At 43.5% G+C, this 12,157-nt stretch overlaps 1 protein-coding gene across 2 annotated transcripts in view; it reads left to right on the top strand.

Moving 5' to 3' along the window:
- Positions 1-5,234: 5,234 nt before the first annotated feature.
- SULF1 (sulfatase 1) overlaps positions 5,235-12,157 on the top strand; it is a 137,378-nt gene continuing 130,455 nt past the window's right edge. For both annotated transcript variants that reach the window (XM_036232802.1, XM_016152977.2), the window contains exon 1: positions 5,235-5,686. The gene's annotated coding sequence lies outside the window, so the exon portion shown is untranslated. The remainder of the gene's footprint in view (positions 5,687-12,157) is intronic.

The raw sequence follows: 12,157 nt of genomic DNA, 5'->3' as shown, positions 1-12,157 counted from the left end.
TTAATTTTTTTGTTTTTAATAAAGGGACATGTTACTATGGAGAGAAAACTATGTGAACTAATACTTTGAATCTTGAGGTTTATTCCCTATTCTAATGACTTAGATATCACCCTTACCCTCCACAAGCCTTACTTTTCTTACCTCTAAAATAAAGAGATTTGATTTTGTGGGGAAGGAAGAAACTTTCCTCTGCCCTCCAAGTTTCTTTTGTCCAGTCTAATAATTAAATCTACATTTAATAGAATAACAAGAGAAAATATAATCAAATTTAATTACATACATACTAATGGGAACCCCCATATACAGAAGAGAGTCAGAGACCCCACATATATGAGAGGTTCAGTGGGAGGAAGGTCATTCTCAGAAGAACAGATGTTCATTAATCAGAAGTTTACCCTGCCCTATAGATAGATGATAAAAAGATATTTTTGGTAATGACTCTTATTATTGCAAGGCCCCTAATTTAAGTTCTTTAAGAGAGAGAGGCCAAAGTTTCTTTTGAGCCCACAAGGTCCCGATTGCCTTCAGCTCAGAATAAGTGGCATGCCAAAGTGGCACATCTTAGGAAGGCTTGTTATGGATCTTCGATTTTTGTCTGTTATTCCTTCCGAAAGCAAAATGTTCCTATACTCCCTGGATGTGAGCGATGTCCATCTTTGCATCCAATTTTCTACCCCATTTCATACTATTTACCTTAACTAGGGGACTTACATATTAGAAACGAAAGATAATTATTTGATTCATAGGTTTAGGACATACTCCACCTCAAATATTCCCAACCCTATCTCCAGGTAAATTCAATAAAACCTCAAGTTCTTATTGCTGAAATTCTCATTTTCTCTCTTATTTGCTAACTGTACTTCCTAATATTATGTCTCATAAATTGAATTATCCACTCAAATGAAGACTAATCCCCTATGCCCCAGACACTGATTTCCACAAATATGTATTTAAAATAGATTTAAAAATTGTTTACTATCTTTTTGCCATATTCTATCGAATCGAATATCTTTCATTAAATCGGCCTAGATATGGGTCGTTGTTTTGTCCTAAGGGGTCAGCACTCCACTTCGTCCTCCTAAAATTATTTACGGCGTAGCTACACGTGCTTATTTAGCGTTCTTAGATTTGCGCTTCCTGGAAGGAACACCATTCCAGCAATAAAGCCATTCATCTGGCACGAAAGCCGCCACTGACTCATGTCACCCGCCGCCACCACCAAGTGCAGTCACTGAAAGCACGAGCAAGTGTTGCTGCACAGCCTCTGACTTCATTTCACAAGCACTGATTTACCCCGCTCTTTCTGAGAGGAGGATTCAGCTCCATGTGCATAAATGCGGTGAAGTTTAGTTGGAGGAGAATGAGTAATCTTCCGAAGCCGTGTCACGCTGAGTGATTTAGAAGTGCAGGGTGTCCCAAATGACAAGATTTATCGCGCCTCACCAGATTTTTATACGATATGAGTAGCAATGGGCTAATTGTTGTAGATATTTCTAGCTCTGTAAGACTTTAGGTGACATTTGTCATGGGTTTTAGCAGAAAAAGAGTCTGAAAGAATGTTACCATCATAGAATTTATCTGTGTAAGGAGGCTCACAGATTCCCATATCCTATCAGATAAAACATTGGTGATCAGAACTTTGTCTTGACTGATACTTAGATCACAGGTGACCTCGGGGCCAACCTCAGAAACAGTTTTAAGAATAAAGCATTCGGCCAGAACTGGGGAAACTCATTCTCTATCATCATTTGCATGTCAAAACTGGCGTTGGAAAAAGTGATGGTAGCAGAGGCAATACAAAAAGGAGAAATCTACAGCAACCATTTTGACTTACGAGATAAAACAGCCGTCACAGAGGACGTCGCCATCTCCCCAATTCTTGTCAGAGATGGTTTACCTCAAACCGACACCGCATTAAAATCGAGTTCTGTCCCAAGTAAAGCCAGCACAAATCATGAGGGCCCATGGCTTGCTGAGTTTTCACGGTTCCAGCCATTTGCTGAAGATCCTCCCCGACTCTGCAGTGGGTTCTTCCTGGGCCACCACACTCACTTCCAGGGACTCAGCAGCAGCGGCACCTGCCCGTGGCCCCCCTCCCCCACCCCGGCACAGAGCAGCCTGCGACAGCCGAGATGCCGCTGGAAGGGCCCTGGGCACGTCCCTCCCCACCGAGGGAATGGAGTGCTCCCAGCCTCGCCGACCATTTGTTCACCACACGAACTTGGGATTCTTGGCCCACTGACAGCGCGAGGGGGAGCCGCGGTCTCTTAAGTGCATTAAATCTTCATATTAGCCCCCCGGCTTGGTCGACCTTTATGTCGGCTTTGTTCTCTTTTTTCCAAGCATGACAAACAAGGGTTTTTTTTTCTTTTTCACTTTAATGATTCTTTATACAAAAAGGGGTAGTTTCAGGGCTTTCTCCGAGGCTGATAGGTGTGTCTGTTTAATGAGGTTTTTATTATACTGTATTGGCTTCCCTGAAAAGAAATTACGAGCACCAAACAGCTGATAATAGAACAAGACTGGAAGAAACAATAACCAAGAGGGGGAGAGAGTAATGTGGCCGCAGATGCGCGTGTTGCAGGTTGGGGATTAGATGTCACTTGCATTCTCCCTCGGCCACCACCGTGCTCGTCATCAACTAGATGTGGGCACTTAATGTGCCCGTTATATGTGCGCAAAAGATACGGACGTAGATAGAGACCCGGTGAAACTGCCATCTGTGGAGAAGGAAGGGTGGCGAGTTCAGTCTAGACAAAGATGAGTGAAGCTCAGAGTGCAGGTTTACAAGGGCTGGCCGGTTACCATGGAAACTAATTGGCGCTAATAAGTAAAGGGACATTTTAACTGTGGGAACATAATAGGAGGGGCTATTTTTCAATATCACCGTTACCTACAATTAATCTTTCATTTTAGGGGTGTCCTTATTTAATTCCTCTGATGAAGCTAGTTCCTCTCCACACAGCCTCTTCCTGAACAACAAACAGGACATTCAAATGCTGAATATCATCCTTGAGAACGCGCTGTGTTTTACGTTTAGATCTTTCAAGAGAGAATCATTTTTCTTTTTCTCCTTAAAAAATAAACTGTTTGCAGATGGTAAGGAGAAAGGGAGGGAGGTGATGGAAAATTCTTAACTTCTACCCTGACACTGCTGAGTGCCGTAGCCGGCTGCAAGGCGAGGGGAACCAGGCCTTATCCTACAGCACCAGCTTCAGGTTTCTGTTTGAGTTGATTTTCCTTGACAAAAGCGTTTCAGAACGTGGACCAAAACAACTGCATAGCCGTGGACTCATTTTACAGCACTTTGAAATGCAATGTTTACAGACACCGCACAGAGCAAGAATTCGGATCACCCCAGATGAGCAGGACCTAGCGCTCAACGTGTGCTTTTTATAAAGCAAGTTTTAAGTCGAATCCACAGCTGAAGTTATCAGTAAGGGAGAAGTAGTGACTGAGATTTAAGGAAAAGATTTACAATTAAGTTCGAAGAAAAGTGTGTTAAAAAGCACTTTCAACAATAACATGATTCAGAGCTAGGGCCACTTGGGAAATGTCTTCTAGAAGGTGTGTTACGAGCACAGGGTTGATAAAACAAGATTCGACGCCTTCACAGTTTCTTAGGTTTTACTTTTGTAACTCAATTTACAGTTTTAAGAGAATGCGAACTACCTTAATAATGTCTCCAGGGTCTTCAAAATCTAAGCAGTTGAGGTAATCCAGATTTCCAGACGGGAGTCTGGTTGGATTAAACAAAAACAAAACAAAAACAAACAAAAAATGTAAATGAAAAAAAATTGCCTTGCAATAATTGGCATTATTAAAAATTTTATGGTGCCCGAAAGAAGTTTTAGCCCCGTGGTGCCATTTGTCATTGTTGACTGTTTCTGTGTTGATCGTGTATCTGGATTTAGCTGATTAGAGGTAGCGGTCTAGTAAATATACTGTATATTATGAAACGGACACTTGAAAATCAATCTGGGAAGAACTAGAACAAATGAATCAGGACTCCAGCCTCTGATTCTGCTTTTCTTCTTTTTCCCTGTGGCCCAGTTATACGAAAAATTCACTGTCTGAAAATTATGGCTCTCTAATCCTGAGTCTCAGAAAATTGCAGCAGGCGTCATTTTTAAGTATCTTAACACAAAAATACCTGAAAAAAAAAAAAACGTGCTAGTCAAGTCAGCTTTGCTAGATATTGATATAATTCTTTTTGCGATGCCGGCACTCCAGATATTAGATATCTGTCTACTTTTAGTCTAGATTTTAATGCTTTGGGCAGGTTTAAAGTCTTTTGAGTTTTATTCCAAAGATCCCCATCCCAGGGCAAAGCAATTCAAAATTTTAAATGTTGGCTTCCCACAGGCACTGTCAGGGAGTTGATAATATTTGAAATTCCTATCTTCTTTTTTCAGATTATCAAAATTCCTTAGACATCTGATCAAATGTTTTAAATGGTGAGATTTCTAGCAATTAGTTTATTATGTTCAGATATCTCCTTAAAGTAGTGTAACAAGTATAACCATTTTCTGGTTCACACTGCTATCAAAGTAATTAGTTCTGTAAAATAGTCCAGAGGACTCAAAATAAAAAAAGAAAGAGAAAAAAAGAAAGAAAGAAAGAAAGAAAGAAAGGCACATAAGAAGGAGGTACTAAAATGACCCCAAATTGAAAACATTTCAAAGCAAAATTGTTAATGAGCTGTTTGAGCGATATAGACATTATAAGTGCAATTAACTAGAAGCCAATAAAAATAATCAATGGCAGAGTGCAGCCCTCTGGTACCAAGCGCTTTCACAAAGAGATGTCTGTGAAAGCAGCGAGCGATTAAAAAAGCCACCTTTATCTATGGGCGCGCGTGCTGTTTTACATGCGTAGGAACTAGGAGGATTTTCATTGACTGTTTCTGAAGTTCAGCCTGTGGCAAACAGTGAGGAGCTGTATATGTGGGAAGAGAGAAGTTTCTGCTCTGAACTGCGCCCCCACCTCCGTCCTCCCTGAAACGTTGGAGGCAGCCACCATCTAATCAAAGGAAGGTGGGAGTTCAGATTTCAAAACGTAGATGTCACATCTCGGTGCAAAAACCACTCCTACGTTAACGCTTTATCGGTGTGTCAAGAGGAATCTTTCGGCGGGGGGCAGGATGGAGGAAGGGAGGTGCCTCGCCGAGAAGGTCGCCCTCGCGACGCTCGGTGGGCAGGACAGGATTTTTAGTGTCTCCGTGCATCCTCTGGAGGGTCCCAGACGGCCCCGGGGGGAGGACGGGGAGTTGTGAAAAGTAACGCACAACTGGCCACCGGGAGAAGTCGGTCCCTCCACCTTCCCGTTAGCACCTCCCACTTCTCCTCTTTTTATAGCAGTCCTTTCTCGCGGAGAAATCTCAGGTTACTTGACCGGGAGCTCTCAGACCTCCAGTTTCAGCCCTGCCCTCAGCCTCCGGTCGGTGAGAGCCGCCCAGCCCCAGCAATTGGATTGGGCAGCCTGTCTTGACACACCACTGTGCTGAGTGCTTGAGGACGTGTTTCACCAGATGGTTGGGGTTAGTGTGTGTCATCACATTCGAGTGGGGATTAGGAGCGGGAAGGCTGCCTTGCTGGAGCTGTGTGGTCTCCTCCTTCCAAGTGAGAGTTGCAGGCGAGAGGACGCATTCATTTTTTGCAGCCACAAGAAAAGCAGTTCTTTCCAGGTAAAGTCAAAGAATGCTTCTCTCTCTCTCTCTCTCTCTCTCTCTCTCTCTCTCTCTCTCTCTCTCTCTCTCTCTCTCTCTCTCTCTCTCTCTCTCTCTCTCTCTCCTCTCTCTCGTTTTGAATGGAATGCTAGCACAGCACACTTGTCAAAGCCAGTTGTTGCTATCCGCTCAATGCTGCCTGACAGATAACAGTGAACGTAGCTTGGTGCTTGGCTGTCTTTGTAAAACTAACACTCCTCGTGCCTTGCTCTCGAAGGTGTAGCTAAGAAAATGTCTTTCGGAGCAGTGTGTGGACCCTTTCACATCCTCAGTACATGTTGAGAATGGGAGCTATAGATTGTTCATAAAGGATGGATAAGGCCAAGAAAGCCTTTATTCTAGCTTTTAAAATTAAAATTCACTTTCAAACTCTTGCCTTTTACTACTCCATTTATAAAAGTTCGTGTCAGGGTCTGTTACTGAGTTGCTGGCAGAGATGGGAGCGTTTTCTGAACTGGTTTTTGCAATGTCGATCATGTCTGATTTATGACGGACCAACGTGTTTTTAAAATTTTTGTCTAGAGATGGACTCGGAAGTTTGAAAACTTAAGAGCAGCAGCTGCCCCCCCCCCCCCAGCAGCTGATAGAATAGCTTTAAAACAAAAATGCTTCTAGCCAGAAGGAAAGCAGAAAAGGAGGAAGTAGGGAAACGCTCTCTTAACGTTACCCCGTGCAGCTGCAGGGGAGCAGTTGGCGCTAATTCATTTGCAGATCCGTTTGTGAAAGTTTTACAAGTCACTGAAAACTGAGGCAGCATCCCTGCAAGGGATCATTAAAGTCACTACGTTTATGGGTCTTAAACAGACTATCTGAAGTGTTAATTAAATGTAAATAGATTTTCTGGCTTGGTTATAAACCAACATTTTTGTTTTTGTTTTTGTTTTAAAGGTTTTAATTATAAATTAGTCATTGGAAATTAATGGTCATTCGGTGGCTGAGCCATATAAAATGAGTTGTCATCGTCATATATGTGAGTAGCCGTTAACAGAACCACTCTGCCCAAAGCACCCACCCAAACGAAACTGAACTGACTGCAACAACGAGGTTTATATGCTGTGTTTAATTTGTGGTATGAAAAAGGCCTTTCAGATTGGTGCCCTATTTTTACAGGGATCAAAACATAAAATTTTCGGTTTTCAGATTTTCGATCGGGGGAGTTACTGATTCTGCTCCGTAACAGACTTGCCCTCCCACATCCAAGTTCACGTACCTGTGGTGCTCACACGTCCCTGATCCCACTGGACTTTCCCATTTGGTAGAGAAACCCAACACTATTCTCACCCTTGGCAGGTGAGAGATTCTATGAATAATACTGTATATAAGCTATTCTGAAACAGGAGCTGTTTCATGGGTTGCATAACAGGATTTATGGCTAGCGCTTTGTGATTTTTATATTCCTCTGCATAAAGATGCCTGTAAAATTATGTTTCGAGTTGCATTCTATATACTCTTGCAATCAGACGGTTGGTAGTTTTTTTTAGTCCCCTTTGGTAAAAGTTAAAATTATAACACTATTTTACTATAGTGTTTAGCTGTTACTCAGAACGTTCTCTGGTTATGGTCTCACAAGTCTTCTTCGATGAGAAAACATCCTCATAAATAACCGGGCGGTGTTGGGAGGACGGGGCATTATCCGATTCTCACTATTACGTAACCAAAATAGGACGAAGTTCATAAGCTGCAGTCCTTCGGAATTCCTGTCATTCCACTTTGGCTTTACAATGGAACCAGGGTTTAAGAAAAATAAAGGCAGAAAGGCAAACTAACAACAGCTCGTGCGGTGTCAGGGTTAGGGCTGCGCACACGGCAGGTACGGCGCTGCCTACCCGCGCCGTTTTCCACTCTCGCAGAAATATTTCAGGAGAAGGTAAAGCTCCTCTTCACAGATGGGCTCTTCCTCCGTGAGACACTGTGGCGTGATGGCATCCGACAAGGGCCAGTCGCCATTTAGCCCCGGGAGCCCCCCAAGCAGATGCTGCAGGCTGCTCGCCCAGGATTCTGACAATATGGGAGAATTGTGCCCCCAGAAGTCGACTGCACGCAGGACTAGGCAAGATGGAAACAAGAAAAGGAATGATGAGAAAAAAAAAAAATAGTAACTTCACACCTTGAAAAGGCAAAGTCATGTGATTCCCGCTAATAGGAAGTTGCCCAGCAAAACTTCAAGGGTCTGCTTGAAAGACGGTGCCCGCAGGGCGATCCCAGTCTCCTGTCAAAATCAGGATCTACTGTTCCAGATGGTAAACATCCAGAGACATATTTATAGTGACTTCTACATACCTCGGGGTGACATTCGGTTTCTTCCTGACAGCGCTTGTGCCGGTAACACACATGCATTTCCCATCAGTGCCCCAACAGCTGTGAAAGTGTTTGAGCACGAGGCATCTCCCAGTGAAGCGAAAGATAACTGGGGTGCCGATCTTGATTTGCACTGTCGACGAGTCCTGCTGTCTAGGCATGCAGCGAGAGGCTACACATCCTCCGGGCAGAAGGCGACCTAAAGAGGCGTCCGTGAAGTTACGAAACCCATTCTTAACGGTGGAGTGGAAAACTAGAATGCATTAACCCAGGTGGGGTCAGTGAGCTCAGGGGCGGAGGATGAGTGGGGACCTTTATCAAAGAACGGAAAGGATTCTAAAGAAACGTGTGGGACTTCAGGGGGATGGCTGCGGTCGTTTCCATTGTAATAGTAGAAACAAGTGGCGAGTGTGACACCTGCATTTTTTTTCTTTGTCGTGCCTGTAGAGCCAGATGGAAATGCAGAGGAGCTTGATTCTTTTCCGTTTTACATTTAAAATGGGTTATTTTTTTTAAAGATCCATAAGGTAGGCTTTCTGATACTCGGCTTCCCCAACCATTGCCATGTGGATGAGGCCGACCAATGGGTCAGGTCAGGATACCTGGGGGGTTTTGCCCAGTGCAGTATTTTTGTGTGGAAAGCATGGGGCAAGTTTAAGGGAATTGAAATTTTTAAGGAGCTGACTCTTAAATAGATTATTATTTTTATCATCATTATTAACTTTGAGGGAAAAGAGGCTCATATGTGAAATTAAGTCTATTGTCATATGGTAAATACGCCATTACTTTAGGTTACATCCATGGGGGGGTGGAGGGTGGTATTTGAAAGAAGATATTTTTTGGAAAAAGTTTATCCTAAAATATGTTTCTTATTTAAAGTATTTTCAGTTCTATTTCAATATGCTGGGAAGGAGGGAGGAATTAGCCTGTTAGCTTCCCACCTCCCCACCCCCCCACACACACCTCTAAAATTCCCCTCATCCTCATAGCTAATCTGTCATCAAATACTGTGAGTCCTTCTTTTCAAATGCCTCCCACATCTGGCCCACAGCCACTGCTCCAGTGCAGAGCATATCACACGTGGCTCATTACAACGATCTCCTGACTGGTCCGCAGCCTCCATCTCTCTCTTCTGTCCACCGCTGCAGATTGAGCTTATAAAAACACGTCTTCCGTCAGAGCATTTCCCAGCAGGGACGTCCCACATGGACCCTCAGTACCCACAGGAAGTTTGAACGTCTCAGTCTTAGCTGCTGGCCCTCTGTTATTTGGTCCCGACTTTCTGACCATATCTACACCAAATTTCTACAGCAGCCGCAGCCTACCGTTGCAGCTAAAGTGGCTAGCTGAGGGGTCGCCCATCCCCGGTGTCTTCTCTAACCCCTAACTACTCTAGTTTTCCATCTGGTTGCCTACAAAAGGAAGAGTTTGTCATCACATGCATGGTTCCTACTAGTTCTGTGTCTATAAGACTGTGTAGAATGTCCTTATCGCCTCTATAGCTCATCTTTGAAAGTTTCAGCTTGAGTTCCACCTCCTCCGAGAAGCCTCCCCTGACTACCACAGCTCCCAGCGATGTTTTCCTTACTTTGAAAGTGACTATCGGTTATCTATGGGTTGTATTATCACAACCACCTTGTTTGTTATCCTGCTTTCTACCTTGCCTTCTTATTCCTTGCCACCTCTGGTGGGATGAAGTCTCCTAAGATAGGCATTAGGCTGGTTCACTTTTGCGCCCCACAGAAGGCACTCGTAAATGCGTGTTGGCAAGTCCACAGAGACATTCGAACATCCGAGGCACTTTCATTTCTAGTGACCCCACTATAGAGCCATTTGCCACCTCCAATAGCCCTCTCCGCCTATGAGAGGAAAGGAAAAAACATGGTGAAACTTGATTGGTTGTATTTAAGGGTAGCTTAGGAAAAATACCACTTAAACAGAATGTGAAATTATGGCCGCAAATTAAGCTCGTGTATTATCTAAAAAATTCCTGTTTTAGTTTTCTGTAACTATGGTAGAAATCACAGCTGCTAGCTGCCCCTCTGTGCTATAAAATTTAAATATGATTTTGGAAGCAGAAGAGTGCGGTCTTTGGGCTCAGACCACCTCTCACCAGCTGTGCGGCTATGGCTTAACCACTCAGCTCCATCCTCTGTACAGGAGAGGCGGGAAAACTCACCTTGGGTGTGCTGTGAAGAAAACATGTAAAGCACCTAGCTCAGGGCACGTGCACTGAATGGGAATGGGAGAGAAAGGCCGGCAGGTGAGTGCGGAGGTAGAGATGCAGGTTGCACGAATGCGTCCACCTCGGTGATGTCAGTCATTAGTTTCATCTCTTTATGGTGTGTCTCTAGCCTTCTCTTCTGCCACCAAAGGCAAGGGGCATGAGGAAGAGAGAGATCAAGAGAGTGAGAATGAAAAAGGGGCGAAAGAGAAAAGAGGGAGGGAGGGGGCTGCTTTGGGCATTTAGGGATTTGGAGCAACTGAGTTAATGGATCTGTAGGGACAATGGTGACAGTTGAATACACTCTGCTGGGAGGAGCAGAGTCCTGGGTCCTGCATTAAAGAATAATAAAGAGCAGGCGCTGGGCCGCAGTGCTGGGGGAACAAAGGGCTGAGCAGTGGACCCCAGCGGGGGGTTGAATTCACCAAAGGGTCATGTGCTCCTCTTCCTTCCTCCTGGCCCACTATTTAGAAAGAAATAATAACTTGGCAAAACATTGTAGAGAGTCAGGTCAAGCTTCCAGAAGTAATTGGTAAGGCAAGATAGCATTTAGACAAAATGAGGGGCTTGGGCCTTTGCCATCCTTCACCTCCAAACCACATTTAACAAAAAGCTGAAAGCAATCAGCCTGAGCTCTGGTCTGTTCCCAAATTCTGCACCCACCATCACACGCTGAGCCTTCTATCTGTGCCTACTGAGAATTCGCCTAACAAAGCACTGACTGCCACCTAGCAAATGTGTCCTTGGACACTCGTCATTCGATCTCGGTTTTCAGGATCTTGGGCTAAATCAAAGGATGTTCTTTTCCATCCTGATCATCTGGTCAGCACCTGCCCTGGGCCAGGGAGAGAAAGAAACACGGGAACCCCTCTAGGATAAAGGGCAAGGCGGTATTTCTGAAGACCCCTCCCCATCCCCAGCAAACAGGTCCATAAACTTTTCAAAAAGAAGCTTTTACAGTGATGTTGCTCGAACTCATCTTCAGCTACGGCAGCTGAACTAGTTCTCTTTGCCCTCAAAAGTTGCGATTCGTGTACTACTGCACAATAATGCGTTACGCCTTTGTTAATTTAGAAAAAAATGCAGCTGTCCACTTTACCTTCAAAGGTAAATTTTTTTCTAGTGCTCTCCTTTTTAACCACATGGTGACAAATCTGTAGGAAACTATTTCTACATTTTCTAAAATATAAAACAGAGGGACTTGGACATTCCATTGTGTAAGAGTAGTGGGTGAGTTTGATATTAAACTACTATTGTGTTTCTGGATTTAAAAAAAAAATTCCATTGGAAAAGGTAGAGTCTCCCCAAATTTATCTACACATTTTAGTAATATTAATCAATAAAATCAAGGTTAAGTGGCTGACGGTGGGTGTCGTTTGGGAACTAGCAAGAGCCAGATGGCTCTAGTCAAACATAAATTAAAGATGCTTAATTACTTCTGGGTAATAACTCATGAGCAAACCTAGACACTTTTGTAAGAGAAGAATACCATAGTAACAAGGGGACTTGTTCTATCACACATCAAGCACGTTGTAAAAACTGCAGTTATTGAGTTTTCTATTCCTAAGCAATTGACTCTGGTGTAGATTTTCATCTACCATCACATAGTTTTGCTTTTGTTACATTCTCCTTGGTTTTAATCTGTTTTTTGTTGGTGGTGGTGGTGATGGTGGTGATGGTGGTATTGTCCAAATCTTCATTCAGTTCAACTATAACTGGCTGCATTTGACGGAAACCCTGAACTAGTTTTTGTTTTTGTTTTGTTTTGTTTTGTTTTACTTTGTGTTATGGATTTTCCCGTCTGCAAATAGGGCTAGTAACATATGCGACTTCATAGAATATAAAAAAAGCCTGAAATATGGTTTCTCAAGAACTCAGGAAAATCCCTTCGAATCTATTCCCTTAAT

Source organism: Rousettus aegyptiacus, unplaced genomic scaffold, assembly GCF_014176215.1.
Source record: "Rousettus aegyptiacus isolate mRouAeg1 unplaced genomic scaffold, mRouAeg1.p scaffold_m13_p_15, whole genome shotgun sequence".
NCBI lineage: Eukaryota > Metazoa > Chordata > Mammalia > Chiroptera > Pteropodidae > Rousettus > Rousettus aegyptiacus.
Note: the sequence above shows the minus strand (reverse complement) of the source record. Positions and strands in the feature narration are given on the sequence as shown.